Here is a 24,174-nt window from a genome sequence, read left to right as displayed (position 1 = left end):
CTGGGGAGGGAGAGTGGGGCCTGAGGCTGAGCACCACTGTGGGCTGCCCTTCCCTGGCCCTCGGCCAGAGCCTCCCACCCCAGGGCTGCCAGCAGTTGGCCCTGACCGACGTGGGAGATGCCAACACAAGGGTGTGAGAGGGGACAGTGCGGGCTGTCTGGGAGCAGACAACATGGAGTGAGAAGCTGCCCTAGCCCCAAGCCCTCCCCCACTCGCCGCCTCCCACCCAAGCCAGTGACTAACTGTGCTGCCTTCTCCCAGCTTGCGTCACCGGCACCGGCACCGGCAGAGAGAGCTTGCTTTTGCAGCTTATTCTTTCAGGGATTCTAAGTGACATTTTTAAAGTGCTCTTCCCCTGCCTGGGAGCCGCACCCCTCCTCTTCCTCTCCCCCTCGCTCACTTCCCTCTTCCGGGGCTGCTGGCAGGAACCAGCACTGCTCAGGAGCGCGGAGGGGGCAGCCCCGCATGAGCAGCCGAGAGGTTTGCCTCTCCCCAGCCTGTGGGAGACCCTGACGGCGAGATCCCATCCGGCACGAGGGCCCTGTGCCAGAGGCCTGCCAGCCACCCCTGCTCCCCCTCCTCCTCTCCTAATCTGAGTCCCTGCTAAGTGCCCGCCCCAAGTACAGAACAGAAGCCAGCCAAGCCCGGTTCCGCGGGTGGAGGGAGACAGGGGGGCGTGTCCCGGGCCTGGGCCAGCACAGAAACCCCTGCACGGCACCAACACACTCAAACCCAGCTGGGGAAGAAGACGCTGGGGGAGGCAGCATGCAGAACGGGGGCAGGAATGGACAGAAACGAAGGGGAGAATCATCTTGGCTCAAATGCAGAAGGAAAGGCACAGGGCCGAGACCCCAGACAACTCAGGTGAGCTGTGGACAGACCCCTTCACTGAAACCCCCAGCCTATTCCTCACCCCAGGGTCCCCTTGACCTAAAGGTAGGCACAGGGCAGTGGGCCAGGTCACCCCCAGGGCCAGGGCCAGAGACTCCCACTGTGGAAGGCACGCAGGCGGCACCATGCAGAAAACAGCGAGAGACAGGGCAGAGGGGCTCAGACTGCCCACAGTGCAGGACCTGGGCAGCTGTGATGGGCCTGGGGCAGGCAAGGCAGCTCCCTGCACCTCCGTCTCTGCACCTATAAGATGGGCCTGAGGGTGGCCCTTCGGGGCAGAATAGTGGACATGCAAATATCCACTGAGCAGAGGGACTAAGGGACATCCCTGGGCCCACACAGGTAGGAAGGAGATGGGCTCACTTTCTTGCCTGATTTTTTTAAATATTTTATTTATTTATTTATTTATTTATTTGAAAGGTAGAATTAGAGAGAGAGGGAGAGACAGAGAAAAAGGTCTTCCATTTGCTGGTTCACACTCCAGATGGCCGCAATGGCTGGAGCTGGGCCGATCCGAAGCCAAGAGCCAGGAGCTTCTTCCAGGTCTCCCATGCAGGTGCAGGGGTCAACCACTTGGGCCATCTTCAACTGCTTTCCCAGGGCCATAACAGAGAGCTGGATCGAAGAGAAACAGCCAGGACTTGAACCAGTGCCCACATGGAATTCTGGCGCCACAGGCGGAGGCCTAGCCCACTATGCCAAAGCCCCAGCCGCACTAGCCTGAATTTCAAGCAGGGACTCCTCCCACAGGAGAACCCCAAATTCCAAGGGTCCCAGACCACAGCCACCAGCAAAACATTGCAGACCCCAAGGGCAGGGAGTGGACATCTCAGGACACCAGATCACCAAGGCTTCACAGCACGAGGCCTTGAAGCAAGAAGCAGGCGTCTCAGCACAGAGTAGACCCTAAGACACTGAGAGCAGGACCCACACAGACCACAGTCATCCCAGGGCCACCCACACTGTCAGCTGTCACTGGACAGAGCCCTGCCCCACAAGGGCTGTGCATGGTGTCCAGCCCCCTACCTGTCAATCACAGGGAAGACCAAAGTACCCAGAGGGTAGGAAACCAGGCAGCCCCTGCAGAATTGTGTGGAGTGCACTGGTTACGAAATATTCAGCAGTGTCACCCCAAAACGTAACCTGGGCTACACGTTAGCTGGCATCTGTCATTTACCGAGAGATTTTCATCCACTCTCCTCCACGAGGAAGCTGAGACAGCACTCATGGCAGCCGGCAGCACCATGCACCAAACACTTCCGGCCCTCCCCCTTGCTGGTAAAATCTCACTCCCTGTCCTGGGAGTGGGAGGTGGCCTTGTGACCTGCTCTGACACTGAGCTGGGGCCCCGCCCCGCCCCCACTCTCCCTGTGCCAACACTGCAGAGGCTGGCAAAGCTCCTTGCGGAAGCTGTTCATTTGATCTGAGTCCTCGGTGGACCCAGGATGGACGCTAACCATGAAATGAATAACCTGTGGTTGTTGCAGGTTTGCTCTGACTGGCGCACACATGCTCCACACGAGAAAACGCGGGCAGGGAATGGCCTGCCTTAGCAACTCAGAGCCAGAGGCGAAGTCGGCACGCGTGGGCTCTCTCGGCTCTCATTTCAGCGATGCAAATTCCTCTGCCCCTATCCGACCACTCTGCTGCAGGGCCTGGGACCTCGTCTGTCGGCTCCACTTCCCTGGGCCTCCATCCCCCCGTTTCTGAAATGCACGAAGCAGAGCTGGCAACGGCGTCAGGGAGCCATGGAGGAACACAGGAATCCCCCCAAATTCAGTAGCCACCCCCACTCACTTTCCAGACCCAAAGCTGGAAGCCTCGGGAAGAAAGAAATTTCTCCAAAGTTTTATTTTAAAAACAAACTTTAAAAACTGAAATGTGGGTGTGAGGCCTACTTTCAGGGTCTGCAAACTGACGTGTGGATCACCTGTCAGGCAGCCAGGAGAGGAATCTGGCTTTAATTACCCCGAATATTCTGCTTTCTTATGCAGAGGCATAATCGATTATCTTATTTAAAGGCATTCCCTGCGCTGCATTAGATTCTGCTAATTATAGGAGAGCGTTGGGAGCTGAAATGTCAGCTCCTCACCCGGATGCCTTGTAATTCGGGATTTGCATTCATAGGCGGGAAAGGAGCTCTGACAAAAATCACATCAGGTGCCCATCCATGGCCTCACCCACACTGGCCGAAGCAGCCACCAGGGCACTGGCCACGGCTCCGCCAGCTCCTGCCTGCTGGGCGGCCTGTCCGTGCTGTAGGATGGGGGAGGGCTGTAGGAGCAGGTGCAGGGGCAAGGGGTGGCAAATCTGGCACTGCTGAATGGAAACACAGGAGGCCTCTCACAGGTCACCCACCCCCTCTCAGGTTTCCTTCCTGGTGGCAGAGACCCCAAGAGTGGTCTGCAAAGGTTTAGGTCCTCAGGAACCAAAGCTGTGGCTTTCTGGGAACTAGCAGTCGGATTTAATTCAACTCAACAAATATCTCATGAGCACCCCCAATCCGGGTCAGAGGCGGTTGGTGGGTGGGCTTTGGAGCAGGCGTCCTGCTGGGTCTGCAGCACCTGCTGGACAAGCACCGCCCTCCAGGCTAACCCACCTACAAGTCCTCTTCTGAGAAATGGGGACCACACAGGCCACACAATGGCATCTATGAAGGGCGCAGCCAGGGCCTGAAGTCATGAAGCCAGCAACAAACTCTACCTTAGCACCTTAGGTCACACCAAGCAGGGATCCCTTCAACACTCGGGAGGGATCTGCTCCTGGGACCCAGCACACCTGGGAGGGACCTGTCCCCCCACCTCCAGGACTCAGCACACCTGGGAGAGACCTGCCCCCCCACCCCCAGGACTCAGCACACCTGGGAGAGACCTATTCCCTACAACTCAGCACACCTGGGAGAGACATGCCCCCTGACTCCCAGGACCCAGCACACCTGGGAGGGACCTGCTCCCTAGGACTCAGCACACGTGAGAGGGACCTGCCCCCTGGGACTCGGTCACCTGGAAGAGACCTGCCCCTCTGAGGACCCACACCCCCAGCCCCGGCCCTCAGTCACTCACCTCCTGGTGTCACTCGTCTTCCCAAACCCACTCAATTGCTCACTGCCAAGAAAACTAAGAATCTTCTGCAGTGATGAGGAGAGTGGATTTCACTCTTTCAATGGGAACTCCTGCCAGGGGAGCAGAACTCACAGCCCCTCTGGACAGAAGGGGGTCTGTCTCCCGGGAGCTGAATTCTCTGTCCAGCCCATCTGTCCAGCTATGCACAGCAACCCTGAGTGTGGAGGACCAAGGCTGGGCTACAGCAGGACCCCACTCTGCAAGAAGTAGGGAACGATGGCCCGTCAGGGGCCAGGGTGTCCTGGGGAAAGATGTGGAGGTCCAGCCTCTCTCCCCCACGGGCTGGGGCCTGTTCCAGGCTGATCGCTGGGCCTCCTCACCAGCCCGGCCCCCTCCTCATGCCTGCCCAGGACCCTTTGCATCCACTCGCTCCTCAGAGCCCCTGTCAAGGCCCGGCCACGCCTCCGACTGCCCAGGCCTGCAGTCCTCTGCCCACCTCAGCCTCCTGCCTCCAGACCAAGCCTCTGGGAGGACGCCATCCCCTCTGCTGCACCCCCACATGTTCAGGCCGACTGGGCCCATCTCAGATCTCAGCACTAAGAACCCAAGACACCAGCTTTGGATTTATTTCTCTCCATCGAGAAATACTGGAGGCCAACAAACTAATTGAATGCATGTTACAGAAAACTTGGAACGCACAGAGGACACGGAAGATGGCATGCGGTGCGCGCGTCCTCCCGAGTTCTGTGGTGTTCCACAAGGCCCTGCAGACTGCGGGATGAGAGCTGCAATGGGCTGCAGCTCCGAGCACGGAGGCGTGGAACCACCCCCCTGAGGGACAGGGACGAGGACCGAGCCCCACTCTGGATGAGCTTCCCAAGGCCATGCAGGCACAGCTGCCTTCACTGTGGTCCCCTGTCCCTCACACGCCGGCTCCGGCCCCGCCTCTGTCCTGAGCTCAGAGCCGCGTTCCCGACGGTGCCCCAGGGTGTCCTCCTCACACCCAGCTCTCGGCGCGGGACCCCTCCTCACCCTGACTCCTCCTGCCTTCCCCTCAGCTCTTGTTCATCATCCCCAGCCCCCGAGCTACACCAGTCACTCCTCAGTGCACTGTTTTCCCTCTGAGATGTCTTGTGCATCATGCCTCTCCTCCAGGGCCCAACACGGCTGCCAAAGCACCCGCATCTTCTTCATGTGGCCATGAGGCCTTCCTCACCGACCTCAGCCAGTGTCCCACCCCCTGCAGACACTGTCCCCAGCACCTCTTGCTGCTGTGCCCCAGGACAAGGTACTCGTGGTGGCCTGTGCTGCATGGGGAGGCACAGCTCGGTGCCTGGAAACTAGACTGACCTCGACCTTCTCTCAGACATGGGTGCACTGTCCGGGGCACATGAGCAGCTCAGGGGGGCTGGAGGCCCTCGCGTCTGCAGTCGGGGCTGGTTGTGAGTAGCCGTGCTCTCTCCTTCCCGTGGGCTACTCAGGCCTCCTTTTCGGGCAGGCTCAGGCAGCGCTGCAGGAAGCAGAGCTCAAAGCTGCAAAGCCCCTCCACACCGAGGGCATGTCTGACATGCTGTGTTGGTCAGAGAGGCCACAGGCCAGCCCAGGACCAAGGCCTCGACATGGCAGGGGTGGTGACACTGCTGCCCAAGGGGGAGGCCTGCCCATGGGGCCGTTGGGGCAACAAGCGGCCACCCGAGCCCCATCCCTCTAGACTGGCGACCCCGCGTCTGACTTGGTGCCACAGAGCTGATTCCCATCAGGAGGAAACTGGCGTGGACGGGTCACCAGGAGTGTGCGGCACTGGCCACCCGAGCTGCACAGCCGGGGCCGGGTGAAACGGCTGTCGTCTGGGCAGCACCACCCCACCTTCCACAACTGCGTCCAGCTGGCCTCTGGCAAGCCGCATAATGCAGGGCTGGAGAGCTCCCCGGGGTCCCAGCCTCCATTAAGAAGCTGATTAAAGTTTGATGCTCCCATTTAACACCTATTAGCAGACACAGGGCCCTCCTGCCGGGAGGGAGGGCTTGTCGTGGCGAGGGGGCCTCCTGGGCTCAGCAGCACCTCCGTGCCAGGACAGCAGCTTGGGCAGCAGGAAAGTGGAGGAGCTGGGGGTGGGGAGGCGGGGTGCAGAGGATCAGCTGTTCCTGAGCCCCGCAGGAAGACCTCAAGTGCCAGCGTCCCAGAGAGCGCAGTGTAACCTGGCCAAGCCAAGACACCAGAGTCTGAGGAGCCACAGCCCTGAGGCACCAGGAGAAGGCACCGTGCCGCCCCAGCTTTCCCACCAGGCAGAGTGTAAGACGGTGAGGAGGGACTGCAACCAGACACAAACGCTCAGAGTGAAAGAACCCATGTCTGTTTCCCAGGCAGCTCTGGGGAGTCTCCGCCTCACCCCACAGGGAAGGCCTTCTCTGTGTCCCCACGAGGAGACTCTTCAAGGAGCGAGGAGGCCATGCATGAACACCGAGTGTCTCCCTGGCACATAGGGGAGTCCACAGCCCAGAGGTCATGACCTCTGCCCTCGAGGACATGCAAGGTCAAGCTCAGCAAGCCGCAGATGCACACCGGTGCTCTCAGAAGAGGCGTGGCCGCAGGACTTGGTCCCCCGCCTGTCACTGGCCCTGACTGTGCGCTGCTCACCAGCACACACACCCATGCAGTACCTCCCTGCTGCAGAGGGGCTCCAGAGGGGGCTCGAGAGGGAACTTCCCAGTGCCTTGAGCACCTCCACATATAAAACAAGCAGGGCACAGAGTGGCGAGAGACAGGTGACTGAGTGCATGGGAGCTCCTTGTCATGGCCTTGGACACCAAGCAGGTGCCAGGAGATGAACAACACGGAAGTCAGACAGCTGAAGGCTGTTCTGGTCAGCTGCATTCCCCACGGGCTCCTCCCTGAGACACAAGCTCATGCCGCCCTCCCCACCCCACATCTGTGGTCCTTACCCCCACCTGCCCCATGCAGCCCTCAGGGGACCCCGTGTGCCCTGCATGCTCCCCACTGCTCACCCCACCCTCAAGACCCTGTGTGACCCTATGGCTCCTCTGGGGCCGTCCCTGCATCCAGCAGGCTCCTGCTTTGGGATGCACCGCCCTTGGTGGCTCCTAGAAACCTCACCCTTTCTCTCTACCCCAGGCAAGCACTTGGCCAGCCCCAGTGCCCAGCCTCCGGGATGGTGTGGCCCACACACCACACACTGGGACCAGGGGGCCCACACACCACACACAGGGAACACCCAATGGGGTGGGGTCCAGCTGCACCCCCAGGATTTACAGAGGGACGTGGGCTTCTCAGCAGAAGGGCTCATGCCCCGCTGCAGGTAATGATGGCAAACACATGTAGATGAAGTCTGGGGCCCGGAGACAGAGCCTCCTGTGCACCGTGGACCGTAGCCCCACCCACAGAATGCAATCAGAGGATGAGGCGGGGCACCAGGCAGGGACTGGGGAGGAAACTCCCCTGGAAGGACAGAGCTGTGTGCAGGTTCTGGAACCCCTCAACCCAAGGGCAGCTCCAACTCCCTTGCCCTGGAGCCAAGTCCAGACTCCCACAGACCACCCGCTCAGTCCTCGACGGGGCCCTGCCCAGCCCCCACCCCCGCTGTGCTCCCCACAGGCTGCAGTGGGGTCAGGTGCCCATCCTCAGGGGCTCCTCAGACAGCTGCTCCCCCTTTCTGAGTGTGGGATCTCCCCCTCTGTGGCAGGCACCGCGGCAGGACGGAGAGGCAAGTCTGTAAAGCACCCAGCCCAGTGCCTGGCTCCCAGCCCAGTGAGAGGGCCTCAGGCCACCTTGACGGGGGAACACCCCTGGCCATCACTAGAGGCCACACACGGGGCTGCCTGACTTGCACTGCGCTCCACTGGGAACCTGTAACTACGGGGGGTCCTCCTCCCTGTCCCCACTCTCACACAACACCCACCCCCGCTCACCGGGGAGGGCCTTCCTGCCAGCCAGCTGAGGCTTCCTGAAACGTCTCAGGATGCGCCTGACGCCTCCCAGCACATGGTGTCCCCAACCCCACCCTCACCTCCTCCAGCCACATCCCCTCCCCACTCTGCTCCTCTCCAAGCACCCCACGTCCCAGACACCCCTCTCACCTACAGGACACGCGAGCACAGCCACTCTGCTCCTCTCCAAGCACCCCACGTCCCAGACACCCCTCTCACCTACAGGACACGCAAGCACACCCCCTCTGCTCAGGAGACCTCCTCCAGGGCCAGCACTGTGGCATAGCAATGCCTGCTTCTCATATGAGCACTGGTTCTAGCCCCGGCTGCTCCACTCCCAGTCCAGCTCCCTGCTAATGTGCCTGGGAAAGCAGCAAAAGACGACCCAAGTGCTTGGGCACCTGCACCCATATGGGAGACTCACATGGAGCTCCAGGCTCCTGGTTTTGGCCTGGCCCAGTCCTACCTGTCATGGCTATGGCTGTCCGGGGAGTGAACCCATAGATGGAAGATCTCTCTCTTCCTCTGTCTTTGTAATTCTGCTTTGCAAAATAAATAAAAAATAAATCTTTAAAAATATTTTTAAAAGATGGATTAAAAACAAAAACAAGACCCTGTGATATCTGACACAGGAAACTCAGTTAACAGTAGAGACACAGACTGAAAGTGAAGCGATGGAGAAGACAGCCACACAAGCAGAAACCAAAAGTGACCAGGAGTAGTTCTATCAGGTGACACAGACTCTAAGTTAAAAAAATTATAAACAAAGACAGAGGGGCGGGCACCTGACCTAGCGATTACAAGCTGAGAGGCCTGTGTCCCACGTCTCCATTCTGACTCCCAACTCCAGCAGCAGGTGACAGCTCAAGTGCTGAGTCCCTGACACCCACACAGGAGCCCTGGGTAGAGTTCCAGCTCCCGGCTTCAGCTGACCCGGCCTCAGTCACTGTGTGCACTGGGGGTGTGAAGAGTTAGGAGCTCGCTTGTTCTGCTGCTGCATCTCTGAGTCTGTGTGTTGCCTCTGCCGCTCAAATACTAGAAGAGAACAAGAGGGTCCCAATGTAACCATCCAGGGCTCAGTTCAACGGGGAATTTAACAATTGTGCACTTATGCACCTATGCTGGAGACTCACATTTATATTAAACACACACACACACACACACACACACACACACTTGGAGCTGGCGCTGTGGCACAGGGGGTTAACGCCCTGGCCTGAGGCACCGGCATCCCATATGGATGCCGGTTCGAGACCCGGCTGCTCCACTTCTGATCCAACTCTCTGCTATGGCCTGGGAAAGCAGTAGAAGATGGCCCAAGTCCTTAGGCCCCTGCACCTGTGTGGGAGACCTGGAAGAAGCTCCTGGCTCCTGGCTTCAGATCAGCACAGCTCCAGCCATTGCGGCCAGTTGGGGAGTGAACCAGCGGATGGAAGACCTCTCTCTCTCTTTCTCTCTCTCTCTTCTTCTCTCTCTCTCTCTCTCTGCCTCTCCTTTCTCTGTGTAATTCTGACTTCCAAATAAATAAAATAAATCTTTAAAAAATTTTTAAAAATAAAAAAAGCACTTTTGGATCCAAAGTGAGAGATAGACATAAGTATAATAATAATGGGACACTTTGATACCCTACTTCCATCAATAAATACAGTAGCAGACCAAAAAAAAAATTAACAAAGAAACACTGGGGCTGAACTATAGACACACACAGAACGTTCTGTCCCATAGCTGCAGGGCACGCAGAGCACCCTCCAGGAGAGACCACAGGGCAGGCCACAGAGAGTTCCAACAAAATCAAAATCATGCCACGTATCTTCTCTGATCACAATGGAATAAAAGCAGAAATCAATAAGAGGTACTTCGGAAATTATATAAATACACAAAAACTGCACTATGCGCTCCTGAAAGAAGAATGCATCACTGAAGAAATCAAAATGGAAATTTGAAAATTTCTTGAAACAAATGAACACAGAAGCACAGTCTCCCAAACCTGTGGAGTACAGCAAGAGCATCACTGTGCAGCGATCAGTGCCAACATCAGAAACACAGATTTCAGGGAACAACTTAACGATGCAACTCAAGGAACTACAAAAGCAAGAGCAAATCAAACCTAAAACGAATAGAAGGGAAAAACAGCCACGGTCAGAGTAGAGGCAGACTAGAAGAAACAACAGAAACGATCAGCAAGCATTGAGTAATCATGAAACAAGACAGAAAGGGGGCCCGCATTGAGCTGCTGCTGGTTAGGGTCCCACCTTCAGAGCCCGCACCCACACTGGAGCAGCGCCTGGCTGCTCCCTTTCCGTTCCCGCTTCCTGCCAATGCACTGGGAAGGCTGAAGACAGCCCAAGGACTTAAGTCTCTGCCGCCCACATGGGAGACCTGGATGGAGTTCCTGCTCCCGGGCTTCAGCCAGACCCAGACCTTGCTGTTGGAGGCCACTGGCGGGTGTGTGTGCATGTGTGTGTGTCTGTGTGTGTCTGTGTGTGTGTCCATGTATGTGTCTGTGTGTCTGTGTGTGTCTCTCTCTGTGTGTATATGTGTCTGTTTATGTGTGTGTGACTGTGTGTGTCTGTGTGTGTATATGTGTGTCTGTGTATCTGTGTGTGTCTGTGTGTCTCTGCCTGTATGTGTCTGTGTGTCTGTGTGTGTCTCTCTCTCTCTGTGTATATGTGTGTCTGTGTATGTGTGTGTGACTGTGTGTGTCTCTCTGTGTGTGTATATGTGTGTCTGTGTATGTGTGTGTGTTGTGTGTCTGTCTGTATGTGTCTGTGTGTCTGTGTGTGTGTACCAGCAAACAGACGATCTCTCCCTCTCTCTCCCTCTGTCTCCCCCTCTCTCTGTTGCTCTATCTTTCAAATAAATAAATATTTTTAAAGACCCAAATAAATAAAACCAATGATGAAAAAGAAGAAATTAGAACTGATATTGCAGAAATACAAAGAATCATTAGGGACTATAATGAACAACTATATATCAAAAAAGTAGAAAATTTAGAAGGAATTAATTTGATAGGCAGAGTTTTAGAGAGAGAGAGAGATCTTCCATCCGTTGGTACACTCCCCAAATGACCACAATGGTCAGAGCTGGGCTTTGAAGCCAGGAGCTTCTGCTGGGTCTCCCACACAGGTGCAGGGGCCCAAGCACTTGGTCTATCTTCCACTGCTTTCCCAGACCATAGCAGAGAGCCAGATGGGAAATAGAGAACTGAGACGCAAACCAGCTCCCATGTGAGATGCCGGCACTGCAGGCAGCAGCTTTACCCACTATGCCACAGCGCCAGCCCCAACTGATAAATTTTTTGACAAATATAACCTACCAAAATTAGACCATGAAGACACAGAAAACCTGAACAGATCAATGACAAGTAACAAGACTAAATCAGTAATAAAAAGTTACCCAGCAAATAAAAGCCCAGGATCAGATGGCTTCACTGCTGAATTTTGTCAACTTTTAAAGAACTGATTCGTTGGCCAGCGCCATGACTCACATGGCTAATCCTCCGCCTGTGGCACCAGCACCCCGGGTTCTAGTCCCAGTTGGGGTGCCGGATTCTGTCCCGGTTGCACCTCTTCCAGTCCAGCTCTTTGCTGTGGCCTGGGAGTGCAATGGAGGATGGCCCAAGTGCTTGGGCCCCTGCACCCGCATGGGAGACCAGGAGGAGGCACCTGGCTCCTGGCTTCAGATCAGCACAGCGCACCAGCCATAGCGGCCATTTGGGGGGTGAACCAACGGAAAAGGAAGACCTTTATCTCTGTCTCTCTTTCTCACCGTCTAACTCTGCCTGTAAAAAAAAAAAAAAAAAAAGAGAGAGAGAGAGAGAGAGAATTGATTCCAATTCTTCTCAAACTGTTCCAAAAAGCTGAAACGGAGAGGATTCTTCTGAACTCATTCTATGAGACCAAGATTACCCTGATATCAAAACCAGACAAGGTCACATACACAGAAAGTATTAGAACAACATTTTATAAGCACAGACATAACACTTCCAAATATTAGCAACAGAATGAACAACATGTCAAAAAGACCGCACACTGTGATAAAGTGGGATTTATTCCAAGGATACAAGAATGGTTCAACATACACAAATAAACGTAACATATCATATCAACAGAATAAAGAGCATAAACCATAACATCATCCCAATAGATGCAGAAAAAGCATGACAATTCAACACCCATCCCAGATTTAAAAAAAAAAAAATCCTGAAAGATTAGGTCCAGGAGACAGAGCCATGGCCAACAGCACACTGAGGCATCCCTCAGAGCTGGAATAAGACAAGGTCTCATGCTCACACAATTGTTCAACATTGTCCTGGACGGTTCAGAGCAATGGAGGAAGAGAAAAAAACAACAGGCAAACAAACAGGAAGTCGGGAAGCCAAACCATCCCTGTTTGTAGATGATACAGAGGAAAGCCCAAAGACACCACCAAAAGACTCTTAGAATGATTTTAAAAAATTAACGGCTGGGCCGGTGCTGTGACACAACAGGTTAGCCATGGCCTGCAGCCGGCCGTGTTCAAGGCCCAGCTGCTCTGCTTCCCATCGATTGCCCTGCTAATCCTCCTAGGAAAGCAGTGGAAGATGGCCCAAGTCCTTAGGCCCTGCACCCACATGGGAGACTTGGCAGAAGCTCCTGGTTCCTGGCTTCAGCCTGGTCCAACCCCAGTCATTGCGGCCACATGAGGAGTGGAGCGAACCAGCAAATGGAAGATTTCTCTCTCTCCCTCCCTCCCTCTTTCTCCCCCCCCCCTTTCTCTTTCTCTCTCTCTCTCTCTCTCTCTCTCCCTCTCTCTCTCGGGGTGTGTGTGTGTGTGTGTGTGTGTGTGTATGTATGTGTGTGTGTCTATCTCTCCTCCCTCCGTAACTCTGCCTTTCAAATAAATAAAAAAATCTTTTAAAAAAAGTCAAAAACAGGCATTCTTCACAGAAATAGAAAAAACAATCCTAAAATGTACATGGAAGCAAAAAAGACCCCCAATAGCTACAGTAATCTTGAGCAAAGGAGCAGGGCCAAGGGCAGAGCTGTTGCAGATCTCAAGGCAAACTACAGGGCTTTAGCAAGCAGAACGTCACGGTCCTGGTGAAATGAACCCCCAGTGCTGCAGACAACTGGTTCTGGACAAAGGAACCAAAACACCCACTGGGGAAAGGGCAGCCCCTCGGGGAAGCGGTGCTGAGAAATCAGATTCCCACACGCAGGAGACTGACCACAAACACACACACACCCTCACCTATTCAAAAATCCACTCAACATGCATCTCGAAAGACTTACAGGTGTGACGTGAAACTGTGAACCCACTAGAAGAAAACAGGGGAAACACTTCAAGACACTGGAATAGGCAAAGACTTCAGACAAGACCCTGAGAGCACAGGCAAGCAAAGCACAGCGGACACATGGGAGTCTATCAGACTCGGAAGCTTCTGCACAGCAAAGGAAAAAACCAACAGAGTGAAGAGACAACCAACAGAATGGGAGAAAGCATTAGCGAACCACACATTTGACAAAGGGCTGACATCCAGAATATATAAGAAGCTCAAAAACTTCAACAACCAAAAATAAATAAACACACAAATAATTCAATTAAATAATGGCAAATGTTCTGAGTAGACATTTCTCATAATGGCTAACAACTGTATGAAAAAAATTCTCAGTTTCAGTAGCCAAAGCAAAGCAAACCAAAACCACGATGAGCTTGCATCTCTTTCCAGTCAGAATGGCTGTTATCAAAAATAAAAAGTTGAGAGAGAGTTACAGAGAAAGAGAGGGAGAGACACAGAGACAGATCTTCCCTTCACATGGCCAAAACAGCTAAGGCTGCGCCAGGCCAAAGCCAGGAGCCAGGAGCTCCATCCAGTGCTTCCGCATGGGTGCAGGGGCCCAAGCACTTGGGCCATCTTCTGCTGCTTTCCCAGGTGCATCAGCAGGGAGCTGGATGGGAAGTGGAGCAGACTCAAACTGGAGCTCATATACAAGCCCTGTGACCCAGGTCGCAGCTTGACCCAGTGCACCACAGCACCAGACCCCTGATGTACATTCATTCGGATGTTTTTAATACACATTAAAACACTTACATCATATATTTTTAAAAAACCATCAGCTTGGTGATGTTTAAATTATTCATATAGTTACTTTTCCTTATCAATATGTATGTATTATTTTAACAATCAATCATATAATATATCATGCATGGTTACTGTTTTTTAATTAGCTCTCGGTTAGTGGACAATTAGATGATCTCCATAACTCTGTCTTCAAAATGAATAAATCTTTTTTAAAAAAGCAACATCAGGTTCTTTCTTGAGGCTGCAACTATGGACAAGTAGCATTTTTACTTTGTGCATTTTGTATCATTTAAATGTTTTACAGTAGGCATGTAACACTTTTGCTACCAGAAAAAATATATACTGAAATATTTAAGCACATAATTTATATAATATATAAAATACATAATTATTGAAGGAATAAATTATCGCTGTAACAAGTGCTGGTGAGGCTGAGCAGGAAAGGAAACCCTCATGCCCTGTCGGTGGGAATGTAAATCCATGGAGAGCAGTATGGAAATTCCTCAGAAAACCACGGGCAGGTGCCTTAGGGCCCAGCTACCCACTTCCAGGTGAGTGTTGGGCATGAAACTGGCCCACGAAGGGACAGCTGTAGGGTGTTCACAGCAGCGCCTTTCACAACAGCCACGGACGAGCGGCTAGGAAAGCGTGGTCACCCGAACACGGCGGAGCAGCATTCAGCCATAAAGGAGGATGGACTCCTGTCATTTCTGGCAAGATGGATGAAACTGGAGGACATCGTGTTAAGTGAAATGCGCCAGGCACAGAAAGACCTGTGCCTGTTCTCACTCACACATAGACACTCAAAAGTTGGCTCCAGGAGCCGACGCTGTGGCATAGCGGGTAAAGCCACTGCCTACAGTGCTGGCATCCCATGTGGGCTCCAGTTCGAGTCCCAGCTGCTTCACTTCCAACCCAGCTCTCTGCTATGGCCTGGGAAAGCAAAAGAGGGCCAAGTCCCTGGGCCCCTGCACCGGCGTGGGAGATCTGGAAGAAGCTCCTGACTGCTGGCTTCAGTTTGGCACAACTCTGGCCATTGCAGCCAATTGGGGAGTGAACCAGAGGATGGAAGACCTCTCTCTCTCTCTCCCCCTCTCTTTCCCTCTCTTTCTCTCTCTCTCTCTCTGCCTCTCTTTCTCTGTGTAACTCTGACTTTCAAATAAATAAAAATAAATCTTGAAAAAAAAGTTGGCTCCAAAGTAGAAGAGAGTAGAGGAGCAGTCCCGGGGGCTAGGAAGGGTAGTAGAATAGCGGGCACCAAAACACAGACAAAGAGGACCTCGTTCTAGGGCCACACGGCACAGGGGGAGGCTGCCACTCAGCACAGCCTCTGGCCTAGTTCATGATGAACTGGAGGAGAGCTCCAAACACAAAGAGGACGAGGACACAGAGACACCCCCCGCCCCCCCCCCACCCCGCCCCTGTGATCTGGCCACTACACAGTGTGTGAATGTATTGAGACCGCACACTGTGCCCCACAAACTACACAGTTGTGATGTGCTGATTGAAAGGAAAACTTTAAGGAAAGAAAAAGAAAGGGGCAGATATTCAAACGCAAACTTCCCCCTCATCTTACGCAAACATGGCCAATGCGCCGAGACACCGGGGAGCTCAGCTCTGGGGAGCTGGAATTCCTTCAGTAGTGAGTCCTGGGACAGAAGCAGCTCCCCGGGGATGTTTGCTGCGGGGGTTTGCAAGCAGCACTTGTCTAATACAGCAATTTCTGGGTGTCTCACATCCCCTAATTACTTGTCACAATAATGGGAGGCGTGTCCCGTATGCCTGCTTTCCCCATTGCTGGCACAGCACGGGAGCTGCGGGCCCCGGGAGGCAAAGGTAAATATAGCAGCTCCTGTACCCTGTGGTCGCAATGCCTGAATGCACACCCGGCAGCTGCCCCGCCTGGACCATGCGGTGTGTGTCACTGACACTTCCCACACCAGCCCTAACGTGGGAAGGGGCAGAGACCTGCACAACACAGAGCCGCCTGGCCAGAATGGAGACCCTTCTGGAGTTACTGGAGTAACAGAGCACCGAACGGCACCCTGTCACCCAGATGAGGGCAAGCCGCCTCTAGGGCTCCCGCAGGCTCGAAGCCCAAGACATCCTGTGCTCACGAGTGTCCAGCTCGTTTGCCCTTGGCCTGCAGGAGCTCTGGTTGGACAGGAGACCTGGTGTGCGGTGGGAAGCAGAGCTCTGACAGCATCCTGCAACTGTGCTGCGGATCCCGCGCTGTCCTGAGGGTCTGAGGGGGTTCTGCCCCATCCCAGCCTCTCAGGCGAGTCAGTGGCACACATGAGGTCCTCACCCTTCCCTTTCCCGGCTCACATGCCGCTCCTCAGCCAGCCCACCTGCGTCTGAGTGTCCCGTGGCTCCTCAGCCCCCAGAGCCCCTCTCAGCCTTGTCAGGAGTCTATTCCCCACAGCTGGTCTGGGAGCCCCAGAGGAAGTGCTGCACTGGGGGTGCAGGTGCGTGTGGTGCACTTGCTCTCTTGCCTGTGCACCTGGACAGGGATACGTCAGTGCAGAGCTGCAGGCAGGCCCTCCCACCTGGCAGGGTCTGGCTCCAAGGGTCCTGCCCCTGCAAGCTTCAGGTGAGTGAACACCTGGCCGGGTGGTGTCTGACCAGCTCACCCCAAGGTGGAGATTCCTTCCCGGGGCCCAGGGATTCCCTGTGTTCCCCAAAGTTGTTCTGTGTCCACAGCACAGACCTCAGGGCGCAGCTGTCTTAGATACGATCCAGCAGCACTGGCCAGAGCGGGATTTGATTGGAACAAGCAGTGAACAAGCCACCAGCCCAGCCGCTTGGAGCAGACAGAAGCCAGCTCTCTCCAGCATGGACAGCTACCTTGACTCCTAGCCCCTCTGCCCGGCCTCCTGGCCCTCCTGCCATCTCCCCACCTGGGGGCTTTTCTCTCACTGGTGGAAGACCACATGTTCCTTGTCACCCTTCCCCCACCCCCTCCCTGCTCCCTTGTACCCCATCGCCAGACTGGAGTTTCCTCCAGGGTATAGACACACAGAGCCCAGTGTGGACTCAAACTGCTCTGCAGGGTGCTGGCTCCGTCACCAGGTGCCACCAACTCAGTCTCAGGGCTGCTTCTTCATCTACAGCTTGGGAATTACAGGTGACACCTCTGGTGCACAGCTGTCAGTTTTGCCCCCAGCAAGCCCACCCTCCCCCATCCTCTGGAGTCCACACCCTGATTCTCCATGAAGTTAGTTTCATTTCAGATGGGCTGAGGCGCCTCTCCCCTGAGTGGCAGCTGGCCCTGGGTTAGCCAGTGATGGGCCTGCAAAACTCTGGCCTCAGCGATTGGCTCAGGGGAGGTCATGTGATCCAGGAGAAACCAATAAAAGTCAGCCCTGGTATTTTTGCTGAACTCTCCGTCCCCAGGAAATGTCACACAGAACTTGGGTCTGGAGCTGCCCTCTTTGCCACCATGAGGCCCACACACCTGTAAGAAAGAAAAGAACTGAGGGAGTGGCCGGTGTTGTGGTGTAGAGGGTAAACTGCCACCTAAGGCAGCAGCATCCCATATGGGCTCTGGTTCGCGTCCCGCTTGCCCCACTTCTGATCCAGCTTCCTGCTAATGCACCTGGGACAGCAGTGGAAGACGGGCCAAGTGCTTGGGCCCCTGCACCCACACAGGAGACCTGGATGAAGCTCCTGGCCTCTGGCCTCAGCTTGGCCCAGTGAACCAGCAGATAGAAGACCTCTCTGTCTTGGTCTCTCCCTCTCTCTCTTTAACTCTGCTTTTCACATAAATAAAATAAAGCTTTTTAAAAAGTATTATATTAAAAAATAAGAAGAGCTGAGGGAGGGAGGCGCCCCCAGGATGGCACTGAGGGACCCGGGCCAGGGTGTGTCTGCTCCACCACAAGCTTCCCAGTGACAAGAGCCACTCAGCTTCCTCCTCAAGCTGGTTTGGGCTGGATTCGCTCAGTGGCAACTGTAAGTCCTGATGACACCGCCACAGGGCTCTGATCAGCATCCAGGGAGCCAGCACAGAGGCTCGCCTCGTGTTCTGCTGGTGCATAATAGGAGTTCATGAAATATTAGTCACCTTCCCAGCAAGAGGATGCGGGGAAAAGCGCCAGCGGACACGAGACCAGGAATGCAAAAAGGAGGTGCGGCCAACAGAGCCCAGAGCCTGGGGGCCGATCAAAGCACAGGGGTACTTGGGCTGAGTGGGGTCCCAGCACCTGCTCCAGGGCAGAGGCAGGAAGAGCATGAAGAAAGGAGAGGTGCTGGGGCCTAACAGCAGGGTCCTCTACAGAGCCGGGCATGAGCCAGCAGGGCAGCAGGAGGGGGCTATGGCCCACATCTGCAGAGACTCCAGCCCCCCTGGCCTGCAGGGTCCCCATCTCTCCAGCCTGCAGGGTCCCCATCTCTCCAGCCTACAGAGCCCCCAGCCCCCAGCCTGCAGGGTCCCCATCCCCCCGGCCTGCAGAGTTCCCACCCCCCCCAGCCTGTAGGGACCCCATTCTCCTGGCCTGCAGAGACCCCAGCCCCCAGGCTTGCAGGGACCCCATCCACCCGGCCCAAGCCTCTATCCTGCAACTTTCTTCAGCCCTAATTCCATCCCCCTCTGGGGTCTTGAAGAGAGTACACTGTTTTCCTTTCCCAGGAAATCAGCCTGGGATCCAAGCCTAGGACCCCCACCCCCAGTCCACAGCCCCTTGCTGAGGAGGGTGTCTGTGAGCCCAGACCCCGGCCTGACCTATAGAGAATGAGAAGCAGGAACTGTCTGCCACGTAGGCCCAGCGTGTGCCACAGGGCTCACCCTACAGCCAAAGCCTCACCCAAGACCCAGCCAAGGAAAACTGCCAAGTGCCCAGCCTAGCTCCCTCCTCAAGCCCCCGGCTGTCAGCCTGCTGCAGAAGGGCTACACAGCCAGCAAGTGTCTTGGGGCCACGGGGTCCCTGCCCCACTGCGTGCTCAGCCCTGCACCCTGCAGCTGTGTGGCAACGGCAGCCACAGACCACATGGCAGAGGTCAGTAAGCCCCACGTCATCAGAATGTCACATGATCCTCCTGTGTCAGAAAATGGCATTCTTGTTTTTGCTTTGTTCTTTTTCTTGCCATTTAAAAAGCAAAGACCATTCTTAGCTCAGGCCGCACACAGCCAGTCAGGGGTCATCCCTGCCGGCCCCCTCCCCACACTCTGCCCCATCTCCTCACCGAATCCCCAAGGCCACCTGCTTCCAGCACTACCCCCTTCGGATCTGGTGAGTGCTGGACACTCTGGCCGCCCAGCCCCAGCCATTCCCTCTTGGGCACACGGCGGAGCCAGGCACAGGACAGGGCTGGCTGTGCCCTACACTCCAGACCACCTGTCACAAGGGCCCTCTACACCACCCAGAGGCCCCAGGTGTCCTGAGACCATGAGGCTCCTCTCCTCCCCCCCCCCACAGCACACCCCACGTCCCCCACTCTCGCCACTGGTCCCACCTCCTGCTTCTGGCCACCGCCCCAAATCCATAGGCTGCCCCCCTCACGCCTCACCCGGCAGCCCCAGGTCCTCCCAGGCCTTCTGCCCACACTTAGTTTTGTCCATTCCTCTCACCCTCACACACCCCTCCTCTGCACCTGCTGATGCTTCTGCTGCTCCATCTAGAACAGGTGCACAGAGCCTGGTGGAACTGGCACCACAACAAGGAGCAGGCTGGCTCCCCCAACATGGAGGCATTGCCAGCCTGGGGGACTCAGTGCCCTGCGGTGTCCACAGCCCTCCCAGGCCTGCTCACATCAGTTCCAGCTCCAGTTATGGGAGCTGCAACTCACAGCTCTGACCCCGAGGGTCTGGGTGGACCTGACTCTGTACTTAACTCCATCTGGAGAGAGCCCTGGGTCCCTCCCCGTTGACAGGTGCTCAGTAGCCGGAGCTGCCCCACCCACAGCTGGCCCTCCTCCCCTCTGGGCCCTTAGGCTCCCCTTGGCTGAGAAGGCAATGCCCTTGGGGAGGACAGGGCAAGGCCTCTCGGGTGACTGAGCCCAGTCGGCCCTGGCTCTGCACCCTCTGCAGCTCAGGTCCCCCACACTCCCAGGAGGGCCTTCCTGGGGAAAGGCCCTGTTCAGGGCCTGAGAGCGAGGCCCTGGGGGGTCACCCAGCTTGTAGTGGCAATGCCCAAAGCCCGCTGCTTCTGACCAGAACCAGTTCTCAGCTTTCCTGCGGCCTGAGGCAGGGGCCGGCATCCTGACTGCACGGGGCTGCGTGCTGGATGCAGGAGGCCACGGGGCTCTCACCCCGTGCTGCAGGGGACAGTGTCCAGATCACCCACTCTGCCACCCCGGAGAGGCGGTGTCCCGCCCCTCATCCGGCCGTGAACAGGGGAGCAGCAGCTCCAGCCCTGAGTGCTCGATGAAAGCCCATTAGCAGCGCAGGGAGCACACTCATAAATCTCTGCCACACCACAGCTGCGGGCTGAGACCTGAGCTGCACAAGGGGCCTGGAGCGCAGCCCGGGGTGCTGGGCCCCTCCACACCCACGGCTTTGCGGCAGCCTCAGCAGCAGCGGGAGCTGTGCAGGACGCAGGCCGTTCCCACCCGGGTGCCCCAGCATCCTGTACCTGGGAAGACGTACAGCTCGAGGTTGGGAGAAATCCCTGGCCAGGAGCTCCAGGTCCTCAGACAGGTGCCAGGTTGGTCTTCCCACCTGGAGCACAGAGCAGGTGAGGCTAAGATGCTTCCAACACCACTGTCCTATGGCCCCTGTGGAAACCTAACTGCGGGCCTCCGTTTGCTTTTGGAATCGTAAGCAAACACAGGTGGACTAACAGCCGGGACCCACCCGCTACGTGCCCTGCCTTGGAAGCTCTCATCAGTACTTCGTGATACTCCCTTGGCAGAGGTGAAAACTGAGCCTCACCAAAGTAAATAAAGGGAGTTCTGGGTAAAGCCGCCACCTGTGACGCCTGCATCCCATTTGGGCACCCATTTGAGTCCCAGCTGCTCCACTTTCAGTCCAGCTCCCTGATAATGTGCCTGGGAGAGCAGCAGAGGGTGGTCCAAGTGCTTGGGACCCTGCACCAACATGGGAGACCTGGAAGACGCTCCTGGCTCCTGCCTTTGGCCTGGCTCAGACCTGCTTGTTGCAGCCATCTGGGGAGTACACCAGTGGGTGGATGGAAGATTCATTCTCTCTCTCTCTCTCTCTCTCTCTCTCTCTCCCCCACCCCTCCACCTCTCCCTCTCTGTAACTCTAACTTTCAAATAAATAAATAAAATAGTTTTTTAAAAAAAGTGAAGTAAGTTCACTCGGGGTTAGTAAATGCCACACTAAACGGCCCTTGTGGAACGTGGCCTGCTAAGGCCCTACACCAGCAGTTCCCAGGGGAGTGCTTTCACCCCAGCGGACGTCACCGGCCACCACAGCCGGCACCTCACAGATCTGTGAACACCAGCAGTGCTCGCACTGGCCCCACAACCAACAACCATCCAGCCCAAAACATGCAGGGGGCCAGCAGAGAAAGCCTGACCCCTGCCACTGAAATTGAACAGACGGGTGCCCAGGCTTCCAGCTGCACAGCCAGGGGCTCCACGCCACCTGCAGATACCGGCTGTGTGCTTCCGCTGCTCAAACAACTCTGAGGACAGGGCTGACGTCTCTCAGATGCTGACCCAGGGGTGGCTGTGACCGCCTATGTAGAGTCCATCAGAAGTCGCAGCCAGGGGAGTTTAGGGCAGTTTCCTGCATGGCCCCAGCTGGCCTGACTACGTCCAAGAGTGGAACAAGGTTTGCCTGAGGAAGAGGCCCCTGCAGCTTCACCCCCCCCAGAACTCGGGTGGGCCCAGGCAGCCACATCACGTTGGCCGATGCCTTGTAGCAAATCTCGCAACATGGGTCTCCCCAGTCTGCATCTTTGCTGAGCCCTGCCCCACACAATGGGAACCATGGGCACGGCTTCCCAGTGCTTCCCAAACTGACTTCTGAGAGTCTGGGGAGAGGGACTCTCTGACAAACGCTGATACAGCCAGCAGGGCAGCTCCATCATAAAGGGGCTAAGCCCAGCATCTTCCACTGTGACAGAGGGCCTGCCCACACCATATCACCTGCCAGTCACAGCCTTGGCCACTCTTGTCCCAGAGTTGGTCAGACTCCCTGGGACCCCGGCCTATGACCTCAGTCAACAGCCCTGCCTAGGAGGTGGAGCTGGCGAGCCCAGCCCTGCAGTGAGGGTGCAGAGACCGACCAAGGCAGCTCACGCAGAGGGCCTGGCACACAGTGGGCATGCACCGGGTGCCAACCGCTCCCCTCCTCCCTCTGACGACAAGCTGTGCTGCAACAGGCCTCCTGCTATATAAGGAACAAGCAGAGTTTAAAACACCCAGAACCTGCACAGTCGCCAGATGACGGCAGGAGCTCTCCAAGCCCAAGTTTACAAACCCAAATCCCTGCATCCCAAGGCTCCCTCACTCCCCACTGTCCTCCAGGGCCTCTGCCAGGAGCATCTCTCAATGTCCCTGACCCTCACCCTGGGCCCTGGGCACGACCCAACGTGTGGGAGAAGGAGCAAGGACCCCATGCCGGAGGCCAGGCTGGGGCTCCGACACCAAGGCAGGCGGGCGCTCTCGAGAAGTGGGCACAGGATGCATCTGTCTCTGGGCCCTGGCTTTTTCTGTCTCTCTGCCTGCGCTCACACGCCCCTCACACACGTGCAGGATCTCACCTTCCCACAATCAGCTCTCGCCCTGAACGCAGCCGGGAGCATGAGCCAGGAGTATGAGCCAGGGACGCAGGTGCTCCTGCACAGGCCCCGCAGTGCCGTCGGAGGACAGCGACCCCATCCTGACAGCACTGGGGCAGGGCCCATAAAGCACTGCACAGCCTCTCACACACACACACCGTCGGCTCCACCCCTGAAACAAGGCCCCCGTGGGGCTGCAGGCTGCGTTCCACAGACAAGCCAAGCAAACCGGGCTCCTGGGCAGTGCCTGATGGGAGCCAAATCCCGAGTGTGCGTGGGGTGGGGGCACTGGTGGTGGGGTCCAGGAAGTGACAGCTGACAGCTCACGCGTGCAGCAGGAGACAGAAAACTGTAAAAAGCAGACACTCAGAAGAACTCAGAAGCAAAGTACCTCCATGGGATAGAATCGCCATCTCCACGAGGGGTCCTTCTGTGTGCAGGAAGACAGGGGACGTGGAACCAGCTCTGAAAACACCAACATCTGCGTGTCGCATGGATTCTAAACTTGGCAATGCAGGACCCTTCCCTGTGGACCAATTCCCTCGCTCAGTTAACTGGGTTCAACTCACCTGTGCTTGCCCGGGCCCATCTCCTCTCAAGCCCCCATTTCCTCCCTGGCCACCCAGCAGGACAGGGTCCCCAGTGGAGGCCCCTTGGACACACTCCTGTGTCTTTAATTGCTCAGGCTCTGTTCCCCGCCAGCCCATGAGGGCAGTCACGACTGGCTTTTCCAGGCCCTAAAATACAGCGAGCATGACGGGCACAAGACGGTGCGGGACCTGCCTGGGGCAGCAGCCCTCGGGGCACTCTCTCCCACACGGTTTCATCAGCTTGTGTGTTCTTGCAGGGAGGAAAGGGGGTGCAAGGGCGATCAGCTCACCCCTGCAGTCTGCCCCACGTGCTGCTGCTCCTTCCACTCCAGCCCAGCTCAGCACGGCCAGCCCAGAACGCCAGCAGACGGAGCCAAATGAAGCTGCGGCCTCCCCTTGGTTCAGCTGCCTGCAAACACAGAGCAATGGTGAGACTTTGCCACACTGATGACAGGCAGGAAGGTCTCGGGACAGTGAGGGGCTGACCGCAGCTCCCCAGCCACGGCAGCCTGGACACTACGAGCCCCTTCTGCAGAGCTCCACAGAGCGGCCTCAGCTCGGGGAGTGCCCCCAGCCACGCAGGCTGCACTCATCTAGGGGCTGCTACGTGTTGCGCATGGACGATGGGCAAGGGCGCTCCCCAAAACCTGCATCCAGGCAGCAGCGCCCGACACCAAGGCAGCCGGGCGCTCTCCTTTACGAGGGTCCCTGTGGCTCCCCACTAGACCCTTCACACCGGTGTGAGTGGGGACTCACGAGGCCTGGTGGTTGCAACCAGCTCCCTAGATCTCCCGGACTCCCAGCAGCGAGGGACGCCAGCTCTGCTCTCAGCACCCGGCCAAGGGGCAGCCTGCACCAGAGACTGCCGACCGCTGCAGAGGAAGGGGAGGGAACGAGGCCAGTGCGCCTGCCGACTTCCACGGTTTCCTCACC

General features: G+C 56.4%; 1 long non-coding RNA gene across 3 annotated transcripts; it reads right to left on the bottom strand.

Moving 5' to 3' along the window:
- Positions 1-1,266: 1,266 nt before the first annotated feature.
- LOC149122900 (uncharacterized) lies at positions 1,267-24,167 on the bottom strand. 3 transcript variants are annotated; one of them, XR_016218619.1, is made up of 3 exons: positions 23,532-24,167; positions 23,043-23,177; positions 1,267-1,506 (listed from the first exon to the last, which is right to left on the bottom strand). It is a non-coding gene; the product is annotated as an uncharacterized LOC149122900 (long non-coding RNA). The 3 variants fall into 3 exon arrangements; XR_016218620.1 differs by lacking the exons at positions 23,043-23,177; positions 23,532-24,167 and adding an exon at positions 3,954-5,280; XR_016218618.1 differs by lacking the exons at positions 23,043-23,177; positions 23,532-24,167 and adding an exon at positions 3,491-3,684.
- Between the last annotated feature and the right edge of the window lie 7 nt (positions 24,168-24,174).

This window comes from Oryctolagus cuniculus, chromosome 12 (genome assembly GCF_051225735.1).
Source record: "Oryctolagus cuniculus isolate XC-2025 breed Fujian yellow rabbit chromosome 12, ASM5122573v1, whole genome shotgun sequence".
NCBI lineage: Eukaryota > Metazoa > Chordata > Mammalia > Lagomorpha > Leporidae > Oryctolagus > Oryctolagus cuniculus.
Note: the sequence above shows the minus strand (reverse complement) of the source record. Positions and strands in the feature narration are given on the sequence as shown.